This window comes from Pinus tabuliformis, chromosome 3_1, assembly GCF_031772625.1.
Source record: "Pinus tabuliformis cultivar Carrire ecotype Pingquan chromosome 3_1, CPIR1, whole genome shotgun sequence".
Taxonomy (NCBI): Eukaryota; Viridiplantae; Streptophyta; class Pinopsida; order Pinales; family Pinaceae; genus Pinus; species Pinus tabuliformis.
Genome location: NC_142301.1, coordinates 333994624 through 334017560, shown reverse-complemented (window position 1 = coordinate 334017560; position 22937 = coordinate 333994624).

The window sequence follows — 22937 nt, the reverse complement described above, 5'->3', positions numbered from 1 at the left end:
ATTCTTGAAATAGGGCCTTATATATTTGAGTTTCATCTTTTGTACACAAGGCACCTATATGAATGTTTTCAACAATTCCAGGCTTAACCGAAATGTCAATAGGAATAGTTCGAGAAATGTTTCCCAAATTTAACTCTGAATCAGGATTTTTCATTGGATTCTGAGGTTCTTTGACATATTCAGTCGTAAAAATTGATGAAAAATCATTTTCAAGCGATCATTCTCGAGTAAGAATGAAGATCTGTGATGGAGTTCTTCCCATGGTAAATCATCTACACATAGGATTTCATGAATTTGCTCATTAGAGTGAACAAGTTTGGAAAACGTTGTTGAATCCAAGTTTGATGTGAAAAGTGATTCCTCATGGACCACATTCATTAAGTCAATTTTGGTTGAAGATGGGTCGGAAAACGACTGCACGGCTTGATACGTAATTTCATATGGACTCAAAGGCATAACATCACCAAATGAGTCTATCTCAGATTCGGAAGGTACGATCCAAGGATCATCATAAACAATGGTGTCTGACGAAATCATATGAGTAGTTGCAAAAGAAGACGATGCGTTGATCGGAGGAAAAGGAAAAGTTCCCAGTAAACCAACATCTTTAACTAGTCCTACTCCAACATCCTTATATGGGATAGTCATTTTACCGACATGCTGAATGCTTTCAGAAGAGGCTGGGTCAGAGGAAAAGTAAGCCAGCTGGTCTATTGTTACGATCTTTCCATTATGAGGAAACTTTATAACCCGAAAGCCCGATGAAACGACAGCTGTCATAGCATAAGACCAACTACGACCCAAGAGAAGGTTGTAATCTAGAGGGGCATCAACCACCTCCACATCTAGATTAATAGTTTTTCCTTCAACCCCTATAGGTAAATCCTGTAGAACGCCAAAAGGATGAAACCCACGGCCATCAAAGGCCTTTAGAATCGTCGGGGATTGATTTAGTGATGGAGAACCAAGCGATCTCCAACACTGTATTGACATAATACATGTTGAGGCTCCCTCATCAATCACAGTCCTATGAATAGACCTCTTTTTGACTATCACTGGAATCTGGAAAGCCATTTGATGAGGTAAGCGCGATGTACTATTTTCTAGATTGAAAATTATTAGGTTCGAGTCCTGAACATCAAAAGCTCCTATAGCCGACAAAAGTAATTTACGCTATGCTGGACATGATTGCAGCACTTCCAAAGCCGACATTGCTGAAGGTGAAACAGCTAAATCCTCAACAATGTTATAGTTCTGAGCCGCTCTCGCATGTGGATTGAAAGCTGACTTTCGAAGTATACCCTTGGCAAGCGGTTTGATTACTAAGTCTGGATTAGGTTTCTCGATCTGTAGTGGATCAGAACTGGGAGCTGAGGCTGATGGGTTAGAATGAGAAGATTCTGCTTCTTTACCATCAACAGGACTTTTACTACCATAATCATGCGATCGAGTCGCAATCCTAACATGGGACATCATCAATATGGGTTCTTCATTGGCACTTGAGGAAGAACCTATCATCTTACTTTCTTGACTTGGGAAAGGATCCTTCAAAACAACAGGCATTTGGGAACCTTTGACAATCTTCGCAACCTCTGCACGATGAGGGCAGTCTCTTGTAAAATGTTCTTCGTCAAAAATGAAAACAAGGATAACGAGGTTTGCATTTCTCATCATTAGATTCTTCTTTTTCTGGTTTCTCTTTTGAATTTTTATCCATTTTATTTTTCTTCTTCCCTTTCTTCTTACCACCGGATTTTGATTTGGCTGTAGATGACTCTACAACATGAATATCGATGGAAATCTCCACAAAAGAATCTCTTGTTGGGGAATCTAGCAAGGTTGTGATAGGAGAAGAATTCTTGGAAGACTTATTCTTACTTTTGGTGTTAACTGTTCCAATCATACCATCAGCGACATGAGACCCTAAAGGAGCTGCAGCGATTTGATTTTGCTTAGGAAGATCGAGGATTTTCTCGTGTAACGTACCTGACTGAGTATAAACTAAGTCAAGGTACTGTGCTTGAGCAATTACTTGCTCCTCAGTAACGACTCCAGCCTTAGCTACATCCTCAGTGATCTTTGGCAATAAGGATTTTACAAAACATTCAGCTAAGATCTGATCCGGAATAAAAACCTTCACTAAACGTCGTCGACGTCTCCATTCATGAATGTGATCTGAAATGTAAGTGGATGTCGACTGCTTTAATGAAGTTAGTAATTCTGTGCCATTGTCATATCTAACTGGCAACTGAAAATGAGTTAAAAACGAGGTAGCTAACTGACTAAAGTTATAAAAACTGGCTTGCGGTAACTCAATGTACCACTTGGCCGCAAGATCAATTAGAGTGCGTTGGAAAAGCCTTAGACGGATTGAATCATCTGAAATGGAGTTAGACGCACACCAGAGGTGATAAGTCATCACATGGTTCGACGGGTCCTCTCTTGATTTACCTTCAAACTTTGGAATATCACTAGGCAACTTATTCGGCATTGGCGGCCAAAATAGAAGATAGTTAATGGGATCGTTCGTTAGGTGCGACAAGTCAGGAAAGTCCAAAGTTGCGATAAATGGTAATTGACAATTAGGGTCCCTAAAACTCTCGGTCATGAGACCAGCCCCAGGAGGAGGATATCCAGGATAACTAGGAATAGGAATCGCATTTGGGATATTTTATCCTCCCGGAAAACCAGGATTAACTGGACCGTACTGGGGTTGTTGAGGTTGTTGATATGTATACCCAGGGTATTGTTGATACTAATAGACTGGCTACTGCACAGCAGGACCAAATTGGTATTGTCCCTGGTATGGTTGATAAGTAAATTGTGGTTGACTTGTGACAACCATACTTGAACCAGGTTGTCCTACAGGCATCTGAACCGAAGTTTGAATTGTGGATCCAGACTGAGGTAAAGATGTCTGAGGAGTAGATACAGGATAAGTAGAAACTGGAGCTGTCGATACTCCAGAAGTAGGTTGGGTAGATTGAACAGATGTTGCGGCAGTTGCAGCAGCCGTTTGAGGCAGAGTACGAGGCGTACTAGGCCCAGGCTGAGAAACTACCGAAGGTATAGAAGTTTGAATAGTACACTGGATAGGTTGCTGGGGTGAACTAGAAACTAAGGGTTGTCTAGTTTGAGATGACAACTGTATATTCGGTTGCAAGAATTGTTGGGTTTGCGATGGATCCCACACTAAGTTCATTCCAGGGTACGGACCCATAACAGGTTGAGAATATTGAGGACCATAACTGGGTTTAGGGTAGGGTTCATAATTCAAAGGTACATTTCCCGTTCCTTGAACATATGATTGACCGGAGGGTGGTTGGAAACCTTGGTTCGAGTACTGACCTTGGGGTTGATACCCTTGAGGCACATACTGATACTGGGGTTGACCTTGAGGTACATATTGATATTGGGGTTGACCTTGAGGTACATATTGAGTTTGGGGTTGACCTTGAGGAGCGTACTGTCCCGTAGGTATGTACTATCCTTGAGGTTGCTCCCCAGGCGCAAATTGGGTACCTTGAGGTTTCCCCCCAGGTGATAATTGAGGATTTTGAGGCTGCCCCCCAGGCGGTAACTGGCCACCTTGAGGTTGAGGATTAGGAATAGTACTTAACATCATGAGAATATCTTCTACACTCAACGACTTAGTACCATTGTTTCCAGTTAATAACCCTTGTTCAATGGGTTGAGGAGATGCTCCCGCAAAAGTACTAGAAAGTGACTGATACCCAGAGGGAACAGAAGGACCGCCATACAAAAAGGATTCTGGCGATTGAGTAAACATGGACGACTGTCTTGACATATTTAACGGAGGATAGTAACATCTAGGTGTTGGGTGATAAGGAATACGAGGTGGTGAAAAACTTAGCCTTGGGTTTTCCAAAAAATTAGTCAATGAAAGATACCAAGCACTGCTCCTAGGTGGACTGTAAAAAATTGATTCACGCTCCCTAAGTTCAATAACAGGTTGATTTTCAGGGATAGGAATGCCTACTTCTTCTTCCAGAGTAGCAAGTTCTTCGATAGCTATAAGTCCAAAAGGAAGATTTTTGGTAATTATTCTTTCTACCCTAGGTGAACCAGGACCACTAGAAGTTGGAGAGGTAAACCCCGATGTTGGAGTAGCAGAAAATTCACTTTCAGGTTCGGATATTTCAGGTTCCTCACCTATATCACTAGTAGATGAAAAGCTACCAATAACTTCGGAAACAGACACTGATTGTGGATTGTAATCTGCTACTAAAGCTTGAAAATCAAGATGTACCACCAAAGAAGACTCTCCTTCTTCAGGTGACCCAACTCTACTGTCTCTAGGAGTTATGAGGGCTCTTAACCCTTTAGGCTGGCTCGGTGAAAACTCAGGAGGTTGGCCCCGAAGTCTACGGGACTTCCTCGGTAATTCAGCCACGATTAAAAATTTTAACTACTTCACACGCAAAAAAAGTAAAATCTCAATGAAAACCACCTAAAGCCTCTAAAGAACCAAACAAATTTGAATCACACGCCTAAAGAATCTAGGAGATCAAAACACACACAAATAGTAACTTTCCGTACTGAAAACACTAGTTGGTGATGAAGCCCAACGTCGCAGAGTTCAATACAAAAATGGCGGTTGGAACAGTTACCCCGGCAACCTACTTAATGAATAGATTGGCACAAGTTTCTCCACTAAACTGTCTCAAGTGAAGAGAACCCCCCAGAAAATCCAAGTGAGTCTAGCCGACGTCTGCTCCAGGTACAGTGGGATCTTCCCACCACTATCACCTTAGGAAGAATCCTATAGAATATGGTCACTAAGGTTACCAACGGAAACAAATATACCTGGGGAAACAGTCTACGATCCAATATGCACGCAAGTTCAGAGTAAAAAGCTCATTCCCCTTGAAGGATCCTTGACATAATCTAAGGTTTACCAACAAGTGACCCCAGGCTCCTCGACAATGGTTAATCCGAGGTTTACCGTTTTTAATACGTGAATATCTGGCGTCGTTCCCAATGAGGAAGGATTGATTCCCACACTGGTTCGGACACGATCTCGTGCTTCTCCTTTAAGAGGAGCTTTCCCAGAGTATAGATGCAACAATTGGATTTCTCTCCTACCACAAGATACAGCTACTTGTTTGTTTTACTATCTTGGAGAGTTAATTACTCCCTACTCCAAGACACTAGCCTAAGCTATGTTGGTGTATCAGAGCCCTAGAAACAAAAAAAATTACTAGATAGATTTTACTTTAAGCGTTATTTTTATTGGTTTTTGTTTAAGTCAAGAGGTGCGGAGATGAAACTCGTGATGTGAAGACTCGACTCGAAATCACTAAAAAAAATGCACTTAAGATGATTAAGCAATCTTTTCCCTTCAATGAACTTCTAGCTAGGAAAGAGTTTGAGAATGCAAATACTTGTAAACACAAATCTTTCTTAACAAACAAATTAAAAGAAGAGCTTTTTGTCTTTTCCAATGCACTCAAAACGAGACAACTAGTTATTTTCACAAAAATTTCCCTTTTCTTTCAAAACACTCAAACACTACAAAAACAAACTTTTTCCAAAAGAGATTTTTATATTTTTTATAAAACACTCAAAACTATGGAATTAACTAATCCTGAGATCTATAAACTATAAAAAACTATTTGGATTCAAAGCTTACAAGATGTCTTTTTCAAGGATGTTTTACTTAGCTACAAGCAAACTAAGGACTAATTTGTCCAGAATAAAAAATCAGTCAAAAAACAACCAATTTTTGTTTTCTTTTCTAAAAATGAAATCCAAACTTTTAACACAAGCTTTTTGAAGTTTCGCAAAGAGAAAACATAAGGTGGGTTCCTCAACAAAGGTAGATTTTTCAAATGGTCAGACTCATAAGAAGACTAGTAAAAACCAAGGTGATCTGAGGTTTCTACAGCTTCTAAGCTCAGAGCTACTACAAGACCAAAATGAAAACCAAACCCAACAATCAAAACTTCTAGGAATTTCACCTAAAACCCTAACACCAATGGAATTAACATAAGAAAAGCTTCTGACAAGTTATATGCAGGTCTGGGCAGGGGATAATAACATCTAAACAAAAACTAAGCTGACTAACAGAGAAAATCTTAGGTTTTCCAAAATTTTGATAGGGTCCGCAATCCCGCAGTTAACACAGGTGCAGTACTGCTCTGTGCTAAAAGCAAAAGTGCAGATAGGTCTGCACTGTGTCCCAAGCCGAGGGTGCGGTCCTATCCCAAAGTTATGAAAAACAAAAAATAATCCTAGATCTACTAAATCTACCCAATTCCACACACAACAAGCCAAAAACAGAAACAAAAACACAGTTTCTCAGGTCAAAGTAAAAATAAGGAAAAAATCAAGTCCCTAGCAGAGTCGCCATTTTGTCACATGGAATGAGTCGATCTTGCGGACAAGATAGACCTTCCTAGAATCTAATGATATCTAGTGACAAACAAGCCAATCAAAAACTATCTTTCTCTAAATGTGCATTTATAAACAAAGGCAAACAAGTGTTTAGGTCTACCTTGGGTCCAATGCAAGTTTGTGGAAGCCTCGCTCCTTTGATCCAAATGAGCTCCCTTGTTGCGAATCTGAAAACAGAAACAAGCAAACAAATTAAATAGCACCTGAAAAGCCAATATCATAAAGCATACTCAACATGATGATCAAGGAATTCATGAAACAAATGACATAATACAATTTTTTGAGAAAAATGAATCTGATTGTATTAATTCAAATCAAAGAAGAACTTTACAACCTGTGCCTTGATGCTGTACAAGCTCCTCCCAGGGTCCAACAAGAAGTCTCGTCTACTTTGACAAGTTTCACTCTCTTCCCAATGAAGCCAAAAAGGTATGTGATCTCTCCTCTCAAGCTTAACTAGGAAGTCTCAATTCCACCAGCATTTACCCTAAAAAATGTTCAGCTTCTAACCTCGTTAGAAACCAGCACAATGCCTTAATTTATAGTGCAATGGTGGGAAGTTACTAGGTCCTCCTTCAAAGGGATAAAACCCTCCTTCAAAGGGATAGCTCCTCTCATGAAGGGATTAGCTCCTTCTCTTTTGGGATGCATGAACCACCAAAGAGCGACCAATCCACGTCAAAATTCCTTCTAGAATCATCTAGAATTAACCCAAAGTGAGTTTTTTAGAATAAACTTGCGCCTTTTTGACTTTCACAGGGGTCCACACCCACTCCTTTAGGGACAGAGCGGGCAGGTCCACAGTTTTTGTGAACAGGAGGTGCGGGACCGCAGGCAATAGTGAGAGAAAGTGCGGAACCAGAGTTTTGTTGATTTTCAATGTCTTTCTCTCATTTTCAAAGCTTGACTTGAAGAGTTGAAGTCTGAGACTTTCTTAAGAGGACAGTACAAGTGATGATAGACCCATACTGACTACAAATAATCATGGTGACGATATTTTTCTGTAACAGATACCAAATATTATGAAACCAGCTCACAAAAAGATAGAAAAGATAGATCAATGCCTTAGAATTCAACCTCTTCGAGGGGGAATCCTCCTTTACATTACACAAATGAATGATTCTTTGATGATACAAATGACAAGACCTCCTTTCTATATATAGGAGTCTAAGGGGTCATAATATAATTAGAGCCGACATAACAATAATAATGTAAGGGCACAATAATAACAATAGTGGGCTTCTATGGGGCACAATAGTAACAATATGGGGACTACATGTGTACAAAAATATAATAAGGGGGTTGTACTAATAACAATAAGTGGTTACACTAGTAGTAAAGGGGCCTAACATACTATGTTGGATTTGGGATCTGATGTAAATATGTTACCACAGAAAACTTAGGAAGCATTAGGAAGGCCCAAACTAGTATTCTCTCCAATTCAGTTGCATATGGCCAACTAGTACTGCATTCTCCCCATTGGTCGCTTGGAGGATGTGGAATTTGATATTGTTGGAGTGAAGACATATGCAAACTTTGAAGCCATTGATATCATGGGTGATAAAAATCCTTATCTAGCTCTATTGGGAATAGATTGGGCATTTGAAAACTATGAATTTTTAAGTGGATGAAGTCAGAATTATTCAACCACTGGATCCCTATCAAGGTCCAAGATTTAAGGAGCCCATTGATGATGTAGAGGAGCCTAATTTTTTGTATCAGTTGCAGTAGTTAAATGTGGGGAAGAGGGAGGATTACATTAATCCTATGGTAGATGGCTTATTGAGTTGAAGGAGTGTTCAACATACTGAAGTTGGTTTAGAAACTACATTGGATGAATGGAAACACTGAGATCATGATTTTCACTCCATATGTTACACAGATATTTCTTGTGCTAAATGGATTAGTATAGAGTTAAGGAGCTTCCCTACCTTAAATGGTATTAGTTCAATTGTTTATTTTATTAAATAGGTTGAGTTTCACATCGAAGAAAATCAAAGAATTCCATTAATGGATGTTTCTTTACAAGTATCTACTGTAAGATGTTGGGGAGCTCATCGCAACCAATTCCAGAATTGTGATTATGTTAATTCTACTATGCTATGTCAGTTTATTATTCCTGAAAAGAGCTCAGATGTAATCCATGTATATGAAGGTTATACTAGCCCTCAGAGGCATGTCCGAACCTGCATCATTGTTTGGATAAAGGTTGGGTTTCCTACTTATTTGTTGATGCATCAATTTTAGTCAGACATTAGGTACATTTCTGCAAGCCTGGTATTTAAAAGAAGAAATGAAGAGACAAATGACTAGTTGGGATTTGATGGTAGTTCAACTTTGTAGTGGTTCTTCCTTCTCAGATGAAGATGTAGAGATAATTGAAGCCATGAAAGAATTAAGGGGGTATTATTCCATACCAGAAAGGTAATTGTTGAATTCGATAGCACTATAGTTTATGGGAGTCTACATGAATTAGAATTCAAAGAAGTTTCTACTTGCTGGTAAGGTTAATAGAGAACCTAAAGAAGATGATTTGGAGGAGCTAAGTAATTTTTCCTTCAAGGAATCTAAAGGTGAGAGGAGTATTAAGGATGATCCTGTAAAATATGCCCCACATCTAAAACCTTTGAAGTTGTGTAAGCACAATATTGGGACTAAAGATATACCCAAGTTGGCTTCTATTGGTGATTATTGGGATGAATGAGTTCCTACTACTTTATGGGCCTATCAGACTACATAAAATATACTGCACAAGTATACCCCTTTCCAACTTGCATATGGTAGAGAATCTATGGTACCTTTTGAAATCATATTTTCGAATATGTTCATTGCACAAGCCCCCAAAATGTTTGATGATGAGTCTGTTGTAGAATGTCTACAAGAGATATAGGGGTTAGATGAGGAGTGATTTATATATTATTTTCACCAAAGTGTGGAGAGGGAAAGACATAAAGGCTGGCATGATTTACATATTATGTCCAAGTCTTTTTGAGTAGGTGAGAAAGTAAATTTATATGATATCAAGTATCTCAAGCATTCAGGAAAGTTGTAGATGCAATGGTTGGGTCCCTTCATTGTTGCGGGAATCAGGGAGTTCAGAGTTGTAAAGATCTCACAACTTGATGGAGTTCTTTTACTTGGTTGGGTGAATGTTGAACACCTGAAGCCCTACTATGGAAACTGAAAATACTTTGTTTTATATGCTCTTTATATGAGTGAAAGTTAGGTTTAGGGTTGAGTTGGTGTGTTAGTTTATTTAGTTATCTTAATTGTGTCAATTATATGTCATGTTTCTTATTTGCAATATATCACAACACATTGTGGTCGGGGAGGTATATGTCACAGTTCTTGTTAGTTATTGGTTCATTTTACTTGTTACATGTTTCCTCCCGTATCAGTCATGTTTTGTCAATTATATTTCTGGTTTAATTCACTGAAGTACCTAAAGTTATGTTTTGTTATTGTGTCTCATCCGTTTTGGCCTTTTATGTCATATCTTGATAATTTGTGTCCCGACTCTTATTACTTTCCAAATTGATACCTCATTTTTTCAATTTGTCTCATTTAATGTTTAATAATCAAGTCCAGTGTCTCAATGTTCTAAGTTTTCTCTAAGTGCCAGGCATTGAACCATTATCTCTCAATTGTGTCTTTATATTTTTCAGGTCCTTCCCCCTAGCTTTTGGATCTAGCACCGCCATGTCTCCAAAAAAGTGTTTTTATTTTTATTCTCTATCAAGCACAGGGTCATGCACCGGAGACTTCACCACAAGGACATTATGATAAAAACATTGTGAGTGGAAAACCCCTGTAAGCTAGATTTCCCTCTATTGATAGTATTTCTACTTCAAAGCTTTACAATTGGTCCTCACCACAACTCATCTAGTTAATCAGGGCATCATCATCACAGTTGGAAGATCGGTTGGTTTTTGTCGATTCTATGTACAATGATCTATCCATCACACATGAACAACAATAGAAAGAACTCCTATGAGTTGTATAAGAGTTTGATCAGTTGTATCTACATAAAAAGCAACTGGATAAATAGGTTAAAAATATTAGTGCCGAAATTCAACATATGCAGCTCGCAGTTTTCGAATATGCTTCTAATGCACTAGAGGATATTTCTTCATGTGATCCCACACAATGCTTTGAGTTTCTTGAGATCACTTGTGTAGAGCTATTTTCCATAAACAAGGATTTGTGCAATACTATTGAAAATATATGAAATTCAATTTTTGATCCTACAAAGAAATTATAGCAGCAAATCTATCAAGAAATTGGACAAGGATCCACTCTCTAAGATATGCTCTAGAAACTAACATTAGATTCTCAAGTGATATTCCACGAATTACAAGATTGGTTGGTGCTCATTTCTAAGCATAATCAGCCTATGTATAAGCTATGAGAACAAAGTAAAAAATTGATGGAACAAGCTTTGGCTACAACAAACCTAGCACAAAAACAATAGCCCTTTGTTCATGCTGAAAAAATTGATAATCAGATTCATGGAATGGAGGAAGAATCACACCATGCTAAGACCACTTTGATATCTTCAACCTAACCCCAAGGTTAAATATATGCAAATCTGAAATCTTAATTTTGATGTTGATGATCAGTGGAAAACTTTGCCTTCTTCACTCCCTTTGAAACCAGCTACAGAGAATACAACCCAGTTTATCGACAGGGATATACTCTATTAGATGCATGGAAAGATTCCATGGAGGTTCACAATTATTTTAAGACTCAATTTTTTCAAACCATTCTAGAGTTGGGTCCTTCGTTTGAAGAAGAAACACCAATACAGGAAAATAATGTGTCGACATTAGATGATCAACAACAGGACAGACCAAGTCTGTAAGAAAATGATTGAATCGATGGCAAGTCAATAGATTATGGTCAAGGCATGTTGTGTCCTTCAATATTGTGGCTAATTTTGATCAATTTTTAGAGAGAAGAGATGAAAATAAAATAAGTGAAAGTGGGAAAGAAAATTGTAAAATAGGTCAGAAAGAAGGAACATAAAGAAGAAAGTGACAAGTGATTAAAGTGGACAATTACATTGGAACTCTCCAAGGTCGAAGAAGAAGGATCGAGATGCCAAGTTTGAAGTAATTAAACAAAAAGTGGACCAGACAAATATATATCGTCAAATAGGCTAAGTTAAACCAAATCAAGTGAGCATGGACAAGATTAAAGGAGCAAAATCAATATATAGTTGCAGAGATCAAACTGCAAGGGGAGAGAGAGATGGAGAAATAGGTCAACATGTTGTCAAATTGAGGACTGAAGTATTTTTCTATAATCTATTACAATCCTACTTTTTATTGTATTTTGAAGGAGTTCTACAAAAGATATTTCATACATTCCGTAGATCTATAATGTAATGGCTTGGCCTTTTGTGAAATAACATAGAATCAATTCATTGTGTGGATCCATGTGTATGTGTTTATGATTGAATGATAATGTGTTGTGTAGCCCCTTAAAAAAAATGAAAGTTGTCCATTAAATCCATTTTTATGTATCTATTTCCTTTTGCATGAAGGTTATTTGAAGATATTTGAATGATTATGGGATTTATTTATAGTTATTTAATGAAGTGAATCATGTCACTGACTAAATCCCCCACATAACCCTTGAAAATTGGCATGCCTCGGGAGAGACCTTTCCCCCTTGTGGATTGAAAATGTGAGCATTGTTCTAGGCGACAATGGACTCCTTTGCTGGCACCCTACGGTCAAACCTCGGGTCAACACAATAAAACTTTTCACCAACAAGAAGGAACTTTTTGACCCAAAACTATCTTTTAATTCCTCAAAATGGTCCTATAAGGTTTCAAACCCCAATTCTCCAATCTAGGACCCAATGGTAAAAATGAACTCACAAGTTGATTCATCTAATTTTTCCACTCTAAGTGTATCACGATAGCTGAAAATAATATAATGATCCAATGTGGATCACTAGTGTATTCATTCAAGAACTACCATCCAATAAATGTTTGATCGACCACAATCATCAAATCTTCCCTTTATTTATTTGCACCACATGCACATAGTAATACAATTGTCACTCTCATTTTTATTTGGGTGATAAGCCCAATTTATTACCATAAAAATGTCTTAGCTCCTTTTCATGACAACCATGCCACATAACACTTAATATGCCACGTTACAACATCCTTAGACTGATATACCACCTATGTAACATCAAACCACATCATGTTACTAGCCTATCACTTGCCACAACATAATTAATAGGTCGCCTTCTAATGGCTAAGACATCAAACAAATCCATGTGTCTAAGTATGGGGGTTTTACGCAGTGCATTATATTAGATATCATTTTGGGATTCAACTGCGTTAAGTAAGATCATTCACGTATGACCATTTCCATGAGAGGTAGTCATAACTGACTAATTTCTCATGATTTTTGAATAGTTCACTTAGCACTCATTGCATCGGGTGATGCTCACAGGGGTGAAGAAGTGGGATTGAAACTAGTGAAATGTGGAGAACGAATCACATAGCATCAATCATCACTTCCGGGGCTTACACCCGATAACCAGGACTTCCCAGGAGGTCACCCATCCCAGAACTCCTCTGGCTCAAGCGCGCTTAACTGTGGAGTTTTTCCCCACAATCAAGCCCACTTAGCTTGCTACCCCATTTGCAAAACCTTAGCAAGTATTGTGCCTCATGAACCATTCAAGTAGAGATCCCTTGACTCTTTTTGAATTTAAGTATGGGGGTTTTACGCAGTGCATTATATTAGATATCATTTTGGGATTCAACTGCGTTAAGTAAGATCATTCACGTATGACCATTTCCATGAGAGGTAGTCGTAACTGACTAATTTCTCATGATTTTTGAATAGTTCACTTAGCACTCATTGCATCGGGTGATGCTCACAGGGGTGAAGAATACCACCTGTCTAATGAGTCTCCTCTTTTCCACCACGTGACATTAGGCCTATCAATCTACCCATTTGAGCCTTCACATGAGGCATTCCAAGATTAGCCTAGGGTGAAACCAAACTTTACTTGGCTGTGAAGACCATTTTTTAATGCCTCTATAGACTTCCATGAGAAAACCCCAACTTTGAAATCGGGAAACCCACTTGATACACCCAACATTATGGAATACTAATGTAGTGCCATCGCACCCTCTATGGGTCTTTCCCAAAAGGGTTACCGTAATTCTCTTAAAACCCCTAGTTATAAGAGATACTAATTTAGTGTAGAGCCTCTCAATGTGCCTTCCCTAAAGGGTTACGTCCAAAAAAATGCATATCTTATAAGGAAATGAAGATGCATTTTTTGTGAATAAAAAAGTGTCTCCCTGTTGTAGCCAAGACTGGGAAAGATATACTGTGATTTTCCAAGTATAAAACAACTTCCTAAGGAAAACAGAATAGGAACCATTATAATGAATCTTTAGTGAGGCTTATATATCACTTTTCTTACATCATCATCAATATTTTTCATAAGTAAACCCAAAAATATTTTTCATTCATTTTTGGAGGCTTACATGACAGAAGGGGAACGTGTTGGAGAGAGTTTCACATTGTAATAGAAGAGAAAAAATAAGGACAAAACATAGTAGTGAAAGAACATTAAATAATTATTAATAAAATATTTTATAAAGACAATGAAAGTTCTTTTTTGTGAAGTTAATTTTATATTCCTATAAGAAAAATTTACATCGAAAAAACAAATGAATATTTTGCTGATTTTGTGCTAAATTTGAAGAAAGACATTTATAGAGACTATGTCATTGGGGCCATTTTTCATCATTGAAAAAAAATACTAATTCATCATTGAACTAAAAAAACTAAGTCTAGAAAATAAAAGACTAGCTGATTGAGAGTGCATTAAGATTTGTTGGAATTAGAGAACTCAACTGAGAGAGGGTCCTTGGTGTTTCCTAGTGAGTATCTCGGTGTAAGAGACAGTCCTAGGTGAGACTCGATTTATTGAGTCTATAGTCCATAGAGTGCAAGAGCACCTAGAGTTCATCCAATTGGAGGAGGGTTTCCTCTCAAGCCTTATTATGTTCTATCAACACCCTACCCAACAATGCTTTCATATGCTAATAGAGGTCAAAACTATGCATTTAGTAATTGAAGTGTGTTGGACATTGGATAAATCAGTGCCCCCAATGTGTTTCATGACATGGATTAACCACCTCTCATGGATCCTTATCTCTGAAAATCCAATGATTGACTAACACCTGTGGGTTTTAGTCTAACGAAAATTATGATACCCAACAAGTGGTATCAAATAATACATACTTGTTAGACATTAGACAGACTAATGTTCCTTTTGTGTTTCATAACATGGATTAACCACCTCTTGTGGATCCTTATCTTTGATGATCCAATCTTTGACTAACACCTGTAGGTTTTAGTATAACGGTAATCGGGATTACCAATAAAGATACCTTATGAGTGACCTATATTAGTCACCAAATCTATCATCTCTACTAGCACTTCATAATCTATCTGGACTTGGAAATCATCAATTATTTTTCACTATGCATTAACAAATTTTTCCTATATATGAGGAGGAGTATGGGCCCAAAATCGAGGGGTGAAGAATTTCACTCTTTTTTGGGCTCAGAAACCACCCATTTCAATATACTAGGAAGCACCCCTCGTGATGGGGGAGGAAATTTGAGGGGAGGGGTAGTGGAAGATCGAAGCAAAGAAAGGCAGATGGTAGCTCAATGGCTGGCAAGGAAGTCAAGGTTGAGGGGGTTGATAATGGTGAGGGAAGGTGAAGAGTACAAACAATTTTAGGAAATATGAAAGGAACTAAAATAGGTAAGGGATGTTATTTGGGTTTCAAATGAGACCTAAGGAACAACTAATAAAACTATAAGCTAGAGAGGAGACTAGCAACTATAAAGGGAGACAACTATGGAATCCCGAAGTGACTTTTGGAAAATAAGATAGGTTAGTAGCCTAAATAAGTAACATTAAGAAAATAGAACTTAAGATATATATATATATATATATATATATATATATATATATATATATAGATATATATATATATATATATATATATATACCTAAAGCTTGAGCTCTCAAATGAGGCTCAAAATTGTTGTGTTTACCCAAATCCATTAGACTAAGCTTGTAAACCAACAAGGATAGTTGTAATTCATGTGTCTAGAGGTGATTTTGTTCATTTCTATAGTTCTCTACCTCCTTAAAGGACCAATATGTGTCAGAAGCTTCACATCACATGTGACAAGAAACTAATGAGGACAAGAGGACTTAAAATTCCATGTATCCTAAGTGTGTTAAGAGAGTTCAAGCATTGAATGGTTGCTTGTGTTTAGTCTCAATAGGATGATCACGAAGTAAAGGAGTAGCATATTCAAGGTTGACATGATGTGATATTGAATGATAAATGGGGAAGGTGCTTCCACATACGTATGTTATATCAATATGTGGGATGGAAGAAGCACCTCCCCCCATGTTGCTTGAACATGTCACCCCATCCACAGAGTGGAAGTCATGTTGCACTTGATCAAGTCAAGTTTTCTTCAATGGTGATTCTTGGGGTGAACTCTACTGCATGAATATTGATGTGGATTGATCTTTGCAGTCTTCATTATCAAGTAGATAAGCTAGCTTGTTCTTAATCTAATGCACATGGAGGGGGATAATGACCTGAGTGAGAGAGAGGAGATCGATGACCTTATCGAAGGTTTTGGATAAATGCCAATTGTGTGAGACTTTACTTGGGTGGGTGCCATTGAGGATCTTGGAAATCATATTGATGATCAATTGGGAGTCTCGCTCTATGATCAACTTGGAAAGGCATCGAGAATGGGTTATACAAAGGACTTCTTCCATGGCTTTTATATTTGATAAATTATCAATGGTGATCCCTAAGGGGCCAAATGATAAGAATAGAATATATTTGTAATGATCTCTAAATACTCCCAAAATCCACTAAGGCCGAGATTTCCCTTGAATGCTACATCAAAAATAAATTTTGTAAATTCAAGGCTTGGAGGGTGTGAGGAGGAGGGACGCAAGACAGGTGTGAATGGGAGAGGGGAAGAGTGGAGGAGGGGATAGGGCCAGGATGGAGATCCCATTCATGAAGGATGGATAATTCATGTCCATGTGTGGATCAATCCTATGATTTACAAGCTTGGGCTGCAATAGATTCTTTGACATTCTTTCTAATAAGGGTTCATAGGGCTTCAGGAGGCAAGGAGAGATTATGAAATATATTCCTATTAATCAAGAAACATATTTCAAATATGATTGAGGATAGGATTGTGAAATAAGTGGTATCAATAACACTTGATCAAAAGGGGACATTGGTTGATATCTTGTTATATTGGAGCCTGCATATTTCTATGGCTATCAAAATATAATTAGACTAATGACAATGAAGGAACAAACTCTTAGAATTTGTAACAAAATTTCATGTAATAAAGTTAATAAAGGAAAAAATAAGACCAAGGTCATGGGACACGTATACCAAGTTGAATGTTGGGAAAAACATCCTAGTGGGTGTTGATTTCGGTTTATTATGGCTAAGGGGGAATTGGAAAGGCATTGGAAAGGAAAAGAGACATTAATTGGAATTCTGTTTATGAAAATAAAGGAAAATAGGAGAAAAGGAAGGTGAAAGGTCACAAAAATGCATGAGAGGAAAATTGAAGGAAAAATAGAGGAAATTGAAGAAAATAGAGGCCTCAATGATAAAATGGCTTGTGAGGATTAGTTCACGAGATTTTTTCAGTTTGGGTTAGACTTTTGTCAGTTTTAGATTGGAGCTCTCTATATTCTCTCATACTCTTGCACACTAAGAGCATTCTTGGAGAACTTTAGAATTTGAGAAAGGAAATCAAAGGAAGGACAAGGAAACTAAGGGATAAGAAAGGATAAGCTGGATCAAAGAGCTTCAGCAAGAATAGTTGCAGGTATCGAGTTGCATGTATGATTTCCTTGTTAGTTTTGGCATACATGGTACATGCATGTGCTTATTTGGTTATATTGTTGTCATTGGCATGGGTTTTTCCAGGTGTGACAATGGTTTCATCTTTGCCTTCCCATTTCCCGATAGCCATGGTGTGATGGGGTTGTTTTATTTGGTTGAGCTTTGGATTGTTGTATGGTTTTGGAATCGAGTGAGGTGGTCTCAAAGAAATTCCCTAGGGTCTAGGCATCCCTTGATTGATAATGGTGAGATTATGGTAAATCCTAAGGGTGGAGACGAGAAAATTCCTCACGGTATTGATAAAGAAATATGGAGGCATCCAAGCTTGTTGAGGGCTTCATGGTCCCTTGACTAGTTTTGGTGGGATTGTAGTAAATCCTGGTAGTGTATGTTTCTTCATTTGGGCCTAGGAATCACTTGACCAGTAATGGCATGATTACTATAAAGCCTGGTTGTGTAGATTTTTGTTTCGGGCATAGGAGTCCCTAGACTAGTTTAGGAGGGATGGCAGTAAAGCTTGAGGAATCCTAGTTATTTTATTATGAGTCCCACATTCATTCTTGAAATATGGCACAGGGGTGACTAGCTGAAAGAAAGATTCTGTTCGTCTCAATCTATGGTCAAGTGGTACCAGGGAGTCCCTGAATTGGTTGGATTTTTCTTATGTTAATAAGAGTTAATTTCCACTTTTATTTTATGAGTATTTATACTTGCTATTATGTGGCTTTGATGGTTGTTCTATCATGGCTATTAATTTGGTTATATGGTGGTTACAAGGATGGTCACATAACAAGTTCTAACTATGGTTGTTGATATTTTTTGAGTAGTTGATAAATGGTTAATCAATGCATGAGATAAAAAAAATTATGGGAGCTATTATGAGAGGGAATTAGACCTTCTTGATGATTCCCAAATAAGTATCAGACCCCTATGTTCATATATGCATTCATGGCTTGTAGATTTCATGTTCTCAATATGTTTGACGAAATGACTGTCATGGTTAGGTCAGGTTAGGTCATGTCCTTGATCAAGTTTTGTAGTAATGGATTTGTCTTAATGTTATGTCATTTTGGAAAGTATCTTTAAGTTCTAGGAAGTGCTATGGAGACAATCCCTAAAAAAGTAGCACTAATTCGAGGTTTGTAGGCTTTGAACTGAGAAATTGGGACTACACTCACTACCTTGCAATCTTCTACATGCGTTTGGAAACCTACAGTTGCATGGATGCAGTGTCATGCCTATGGCTAGGAGTTGATTTCATTGAAAATTCAATCTTACTCAGGGTTTGGGCACCTAGAGGGGTGGTTTAGCTCTCGGGGTCTTGTAGCTCTTAAAGAAGGTGAGTAAAGTTTTTGTTTCTCGATTCCACTTCCTTAATTGTACTTAGGTGGTTGATTCATGTCATAGTAACCCTCATCTCATGTTTACTCTAGTAGGCTAATGAAAGTGGGTAAATGTGGGAAGAGGCATTAGAGAGTGGTATTAGAGCATGGTTGAACACTTGGATTGGATGGGTGGAGTGTGTTTGTCATGGATGCATGTTAGTTTTCTATGTCTTAGTTATGCATGCATAACCATGGTCTAAATGCATATTAGGTCAAACATGCATCATGGTGGTCATTATGTAGTTTGTTTCATCATGTTGTTATTGGTATGTCATGATGTTGATATGTTGGCTAAGATGGAGTATGAGATGTATATTATCAAGGCGAGGTTGCAACACTAGACCTTGGGGTAAGAGAAGATCGTTAGACATGTTTGTATTCTTGTCATGTAGGTATGTTGTTTAATGGTTTTTGTAATCATTATGGTTATTTACATTTCTTTCATTCTATTATGGTTGTGGTTACATGCATGATAGATGCTAGTTGACCAATGTGGTCATATGCACATGCACCAAATAGTTATGAATGTTTATATGCATGATGATTATGGCCATTGCAATTAATATTCTGATGCTATTATGTATCATGCTACTTTGGATTGGTCTATGTAGATAGTTATGGTTATGATATTCAGGTATCAATTGATATTGTTGACACCTAATCATAGGGATTGGGGGAACAATTGTAAATAGTGTAAATAAATAATAAGAGAAAATGGAGAGTCATCAGGAGATGAAACTCAATAGTCACTCCATCATGTATATAACTATGAACAAAATAAATGAATATACATAATCTCATTTTAGGAGTACCTCCTGGTCTGACATGGTATCATAGCCAACACCATTTTTGGCATTGCAGTGTGCCATTGTAACTCCCTTCTGCCATTATAACTTCCTTCTGCCATTTTTCAAAAAAATGTCTTACAGTCTGCCATTGTAACTCCCTTCTACCATTTTTCGGAAACCTTTCATATTCTTCAGTTCTCTACCCTCTGCGTGATAACTGGTGTAGCGCTTTGTGTAAAGCTTGGTGTACCTCCCCTTGCAACTCCCATACTTCGAAGCTCACTTTTTTATGAGTCCGTCAGCAGTCCTAGTGTGCTATCTGGCCCATAGAAGCATTCTTGCAGCATTTCAAATGTGACTCAATATATATGCTACTATCTCTAGCCTCCGCCAACAGATTTCTAATGTTGAATTCCAACATCTTCTCCATGTATGCTACTCATTCCAAACTCCCTTGTCTTTGCTGCTTCCTTGTCTTTTGACTAGTTTTTTTTGGACATCTTTGCTGCTTCATCTAGTGTCATATCCATCTTTTTCTCAGTCAATGCAATTGTCTCAGGAGTAATCACTGGCATGCTTGCCATTATATTTCATAGATGTTATTAAATATCGATACAAAACTTGATAGAGGTATCTTTTGCTGCTCTTCCTTTGACGCTGTCAGTGCTCCCTCTAGTAAGTTGCCCCCTCCAATACGTTGCTCCTTCTGTTACACAAAAATATCGTCACCATGACTATTTGCAGTCAGTATGGGTCTATCATCACTTATACTGTCCTCCTAAGCAAGTCTCAGACCTCAGCTCTTCATGTCAAGCTTTGAAAATGAGAGAAATACATTAAAAATAAACAAAGCTCTGGTTCCGCACTTTCTCTCACTATTACCTGCGGTCCCGAACCCCCTGTTGACAATACCTGTGGACTTGCCCACTCTGTCTCTAAAGGAGTGGGTGTGGACCCCTGTGAAAGTCAAAAGGGTGCAAGTTTATTCTAAAAAACTCACTTTGGGTTAATTCTAGATGATTCTAGAAGGAATTTTGATGTGGATTGTTCGCTCTTAGGTGGTTCATGCATCCCAAAAGAGAAGGAGCTAATCCCTTGATGAGAGGAGCTATCCCTTTGAAGGAGGGCTTTATCCCTTTGAAGGAGGACCTAGTAACTTCCCTCCATTGCACTATAAATTAAGGCATTGGTCTAGTTGCTAGGGAGGTTAGAAGCTGAACATTTTTGAGGGTAAATGCTGGTGGAATTGAGACTTCCTAGTTAAGCTTGAGAGGAGAGATCACATACCTTTTTGGCTTCATTGGGAAGAGAGTGAAACTTGTCAAAGTAGAGGAGACTTCTTGTTGGACCCTGGAAGGAGCTTGTACAGCATCAAGGCATGGGTTGTAAAGTTCTTCTTTGATTTGAATTAATACAATCAGATTCATTTTTCTCAACAAATTGTCTTATGTCATTTGTTTCATGAATTCCTTGATCATCATGCTAAGTATGCTTTATGATATTGGCTTTTCAGGTGCTATTTAATTTGTTTGCTTGTTTGTGTTTGCAGATTTGCTACAAGGGAGCTCATTTGGATCAAAGGAACGAGGCTTCCACAAACTTCCATTGGACCCAAGGTAGGCCTAAAACACTTGTTTGCCTTTGTTTATAAATTGCATATTTAGAGAAAGATAGTTTTTGATTGGCTTGCTTGTCACTAGATATCGTTAGATTCTAGGAAGGTCAATCTTGTCCGCAAGATTGAATCATTCCGTGTGACAAAATGGCGACTCCACTAGGGACTTGATTTCTTTATTTGCTTTACTTTGACCTGAGAAACTGTGTTTTTGTTTCTGTTTTTGGCTTGTTGTGTGTGGAATTGGGTAGATTTAGTAGATCTAGGATTTTTTTTTGCATAACTTTGGGAGAGGACCGCACCCTCGACTTGCAACACAGTGTGGACCTATCCGCACTTTTGCTTTTCGCACAGGGCAGTACCGCACCTGTGTGAACTGTGGGCCTGCGGACCCTGTCAAAATTTTGAAAAACTTGAGATTTTATCTTTTAGTCAGCTTAGTTTTTGTTAGATGTTGTTATCCCCTACCCAGACCTGCATGTAACTTGTCAGAAGCTTTTCTTAGGTTAATTCCATTGGTGTTAGGGTTTTAGGTGAAATTCCTAGAAGTTTGGGTTGCCGGGCTTGGTTTTCATTTTGGTCTTGTAGTAGCTCACAGCTTAGAAGCTGTAGAAGCCTCAGATCACCTTGGTTTTTACTGGCCTTCTTATGAGTCTGACCATTTGCAAAATTTGCCTTTGTTGAGGAATCCACCTTGTTTTTTCTCTTTGCGAAACTTCGAAAAGGCTTGTGTTAAAAGTTTGGATTTCATTTTTAGAAAAGAAACAAAAATTGGTTGTTTTTTGACTGATTTGTGATTCTGGACAAATTAGTCCTTAGTTTGCTTATAGCTAAGTAAAACATCCTTGAAAAAGACATCTTGTAAGCTTTGACTTCAAATAGTTTTTATAGTTTATAGATCTCAAGATTAGTTATTTCCATAGTTTTGAGTGTTTTATAAAAAATAAAAAAATCTCTTTTGGAAAAAGTTTGTTTTTGTAGTATTTGAGTGTTTGAAAGAAAAGGGAAATTTTTGTGAAAATAACTAGTTGTCTCGTTTTGAGTGCATTGGAAAAGACAAAAAGCTCTTCTTTTGATTTGTTTGTTAAGGAAAAGATTTGTGTTTACAAGTATTTGCATTCTCAAACTCTTTCCTAGCTAGAAATTCATTGAAGGGAAAAGATTGCTTATCATCTTAAGTGCATTTTTTAGTGATTTCGAGTCGAGTCTTCACACCACAAGTTTCATCTCCGCACCTCTTGACTTAAACAAAAACCAATAAAAATAACACTTAAAGTAAAATCTATCTAGTAATATTTTTATTTCTAGGGCTCTATTACACCAACATAGCTTAGGCTAGTGTCTTGGAGTAGGGAGTAATTAACTCTCCAAGACAGTAAAACAAACAAGTAGCTGTATCTTGCGGTAGGAGAAAAATCCAATTGTTGCATCTATGCTCTGGGAAAGCTCCTCTTAAAGGAGAAGCACAAGATCGTGTCCGAACCAGTGTGGGAATCAATCCTTCCTCATTGGGAACGATGCCAGATATTCACGTATTAAAAACGGTAAACCTCGGATTAACCATTGTCGAGGAGCCTGGGGTCACTTGTTGGTAAACCTTGGATTATGTCAAGGAGCCTTCAAGGGGATTGAGGTTGTTACTCTACCCTTGCGTGCGTATCGGATCGTAGACTATTCCCCTAGGTATATTTGTTTCCGTTGGTAACCATAGTGACCATATTATATAGGATTCTTCCTAAGGTGACGATGGAGGGAAGATCCCACTAT